The sequence below is a fragment of the Arachis hypogaea genome, chromosome 4, assembly GCF_003086295.3.
Source record: "Arachis hypogaea cultivar Tifrunner chromosome 4, arahy.Tifrunner.gnm2.J5K5, whole genome shotgun sequence".
Lineage (NCBI taxonomy): Eukaryota > Viridiplantae > Streptophyta > Magnoliopsida > Fabales > Fabaceae > Arachis > Arachis hypogaea.
Genome location: NC_092039.1, coordinates 49,287,378 through 49,291,481, shown reverse-complemented (window position 1 = coordinate 49,291,481; position 4,104 = coordinate 49,287,378).

Genomic DNA, 4,104 nt, shown 5'->3' with positions numbered 1-4,104 from the left:
TCCGCGTCACTTTTCCGCGACTTGTACGAACCAAAATTCACAATCAGCGATTTTTGGGCTGTTTCTGACCCATTTCTCGGTCCAGAAAACACATATTAGATGCTATAAAGTTGGGGAATCCATTAATTCATCATCATTCAATCATTACTCACAATTTTAGGTTTTAGATGTAGTTTTTAGAGAGAGAGGCTCTCTCCTCTCTCTTAGGATTAGGATTTTTAGAAATTAGAAATATTTCATCTTCATCTCAAGTTCAATGTTCTTTTTATTTATTTTCTCTTTTATTTGTTTATGAACTTTCCATGTTATGATTTTCTTAACTAATGCAATTTGAGGTATTTTTAGACATATGATTTTTATTTAGATTATTTACTATTGGCTTTGGTTGATTAATTGGTAACTCTTGAGTTATCAAACTCATTGTGATTGATAATTGTTATTTTTGCTAATCGAATCGCATTCCAATAACTCTAGTCTTTCCTTAGGAATTGACTAGGACCTGTGGATCAAACTGATTAGTCTACTTGACCTTCCTTTATTTAGCAAAGGTTAACTAAGTGGTTGCAAAAATATAATTCTCATCACCATTGATAAGGATAACTAGGATAGGACTTCCAGTTTTCATACCTTGCCAAGAGGTTCTTTCATTATTAATTTATTAATTCCCTGCAATCCCTTTCTCTTGTTCAAAACCTTTTCAAACCCCAAAAAATACTGTTTTCCATAACCAATAATAAAACACACCTCCCTGCAATTCTTTGAGAAGATGACCCGAGGTTTGAATACTTCGGTTTATAAATTTTATTGGGTTTGTTAATTGTGACAACCAAAACCTTTGTAAGAAGGGACTTTTGTTGGTTTAGAAGCTATACTTGCAACGGGAATTTATTTTGAATTCTAGACCACGCAAAAGTTCCTCTCTTCAAAATGGCGCCGTTGCCGGGGAATTGCAAACGTGTGCCTTATTATTGGTTATTGTAAATATTTTTCTTTTACTTGTTTATTTTTTTTCTCTTCCCCCTTTATTTCTGATAACTACTATGAATTCTCACCCCTCTCGCTTTGAGTTTGGTTCTACATTTATTGCAAGGAATGGAAGCTATAACCGGACGATGCATCAAGGTCTAAGCAATAAAAGAAGGATGGAGCCAAAAGGATCTGATCACCCCTTTAGGCAACAACACCCTCCTAGATACCATGGACGAAGACCATTCTACAATACATACCCAACTGATAGATTTGGTGGACCCCCTTGTAGCTATCAACAAGCCCCACCCTATGCTCAGAGATCATCCTTTCAACACAATCTCAACCCACCATACTCACAAGCTTCTTTTCACCATTCGCTACCATATGATCCTTATCCGCCCCAACGCCAATCCATTTACTCCCAAGAACCACCACTTTCCTATTCACCATGTCCATATCCATCAAGCCAAGAATCACAGGTTCGCTTCGAAGAATCAGTAGACCATTTTAATGCAACCCTTCATCAACTGAAGCAAAAAATAAATCAATTATCTTCCAGACGTTCAGACACTCAATAGACTCCTATGGCTTCATGTGGGGAATCTAATGAAGAACGCAACACAAAAAATACGCTAGAAACTCCAGTGGATAGCATACAGCATAACTTCGAACTGGAACAAGTAAAGGACGCTGTCATTGTAGAAGAAGAAGAGTTGGTTGAAGATTTAGGAAATGCCGAACCTCGGCCAGAATCCAGAGTCGTGGAGAATTTTGTCAAAGACGTCACAATTGATGCTAAGGAGGATAGTGCACAACCCCCGAAGCAGATATCTTATGAAGAACTAGACGGAATAACCCAATATGCATGTTTTCTTGATGATGATAGTCACCAGTCAAGTCCTCTTAGCAATGAACTTGCATCTGCAAATGAATTCTTTGAGACAGAAGAATCTTCCCCAAGTGAATATGAAGATGATACAGAGGTCAACTTTTCTCAACCTCCAAATTATGACTCCAGTGACGAGGAAGATATCGAAGACTTTGATCAAGACATGGTTGAATTTGAAGAAGTTTGCAAGGAAGTGGAGGAATTCACTGAAGACCACAAGGGAGTGAAGCTCGCAGAACCACTGGAAACACTGATCCCAAGGCCATTACTACCCAACAAAAACTTCAAGTGGGTACAATCCTTGACCTTTATCTTCAATTTTCCACTTGAATATGGTTTGCTTGAAACAGATGGCCAGCTTAGAGCTCTTTGGAGCTTTAAGAGTAAAAGGGAGATGACTTGCACTCAGAGCTGGTATGCAAGATTAAATGAGGCTTCACACTTCAATTTGAGGTGCAAGAATTGGTGTCAAGCTCAATTGGAAGGATCTCAGAAGCTATTTGGTCACTGTAGTGAGGATTCAGATTACTTATCACCCGGCTTGAATAATACAGATCAAAACAAAGATGGGTGTAAAAGTAGAGTTTGGGATCCTGGAATCTATTCTGACATTCAACACCCTGGGAGCCTGGAGACCTGCTTGAGGTAGGTTCAATAGAATCTATATGGTCTCTAGATGAGCCTCAGATTACTTAGGTTCCTCAAATGGGAACTCCTTTTTGTCCAGAGGATGTCCCATGAGGTCTTCCGCACTGGGATTCACGTCATCCTCCTCCTCTCTAGGTTCGGCCACACCAAGTAAGGTTATGGCCTTGCACTATCTTTTTGGATTCTCTTCTGTATTACTTGGGAGAGTACTAGGAGGAGTTTCAGTGACTCTTTTACTCAGCTGGCCTACTTGTGCCTCCAAATTTCTAATAGAGGACCTTGTTTCATTCAGAGACTATATTTGCTAAGCTAGATGGATTCTGCTCAGAATTCTCTGTCTGTTGCTGAGAGGATGATAGAAAAGGCTTGCCATTGCTAAACCTGTTTCTTCCACCATTATTATTGTTAAAGCCTTGTTGAGGCTTTTGTTGATCCTTCCATGAGAAATTTGGATGATTTCTCCATGATGTATTATAGGTGTTTCCATAGGCTTCACTCATGTAATTCACCTCTGCCATTGCAGGTTTCTCAGGATCATAAGCTTCTTCTTCAGAAGATGCTTCTTTAGTACTGTTGGATGCATTTTACAATCCATTCAGACTCTGAGAAATCAAATTGACTTGTTGAGTCAACATTTTATTCTGAGCTAATATGGCATTCAGAGCATTAATCTTAAGAACTCCCTTCGTCTGAGGCTTCCCATTACTCACAGGATTCCTTTCAGAAGTGTACATAAACTGGTTATTTGTAACCATGTCAATGATTTCCTGAGCTTCTGCAGGCGTTTTCTTCAGGTGAATAGATCCACTTGTAGAATGGTCCAATAACATCTTAGACAATTCAGACAGACCATCATAGAATATATCCAGGATGGTCCATTCTGAAAGCATGTCAGAAGGACACTTTTTGGTCAGTTGCTTGTATCTTTCCCAAGCTTCATAGAGGGATTCACCTTCTTTCTGCCTGAAGGTTTGATCATCCACTCTAAGCTTGCTCAGCTTTTGAGGAGGAAAGAACTTGGCTAAAAAAGCCGTGACCAGCTTATCCCAAGAGTTTAGGCTATCTCTAGGTTGAGAGTCCAACCATGTTCTAGCTCTGTCTCTTACAACAAAAGGGAAAAGTATAAGCTTATAGACCTCGGGATCAACTCTATTAATCTTAATAGTATTACAAATCTGCAAGAATTTAGTTAAGAACTGAAAAGGATCTTCTGATGGAAGTCCATGAAACTTGCAATTCTGTTGCATCAGAGAAACTAATTGAGGCTTTAGCTCAAAATTGTTTGCTCCAATGGGAGGGATTGAGATCCTTCTTCCATGGAAGTTGGAATTTGGTGCAGTGAAGTCACCAAGCATTTTCCTTGAATTGTTGTTGGGTTCGACCATGTCTTCTTTTTCGAGATTCTCTATAAGGTTTTCTCTGGATTGTTGTGCTTCAGCTTCTATTAGCTTCTTCTTCAGAGTCCTTTCAGGTTCAAGATCTGCTTCAACAAGAATGTCCTTATCCTTGCTCCTGCTCATATGAAAAAGAAGAGAACAGAAAGAAAGAGGAATCCTCTATGTCACAGTATAGAGATTCCTTTATATGAGTAGAAGAAA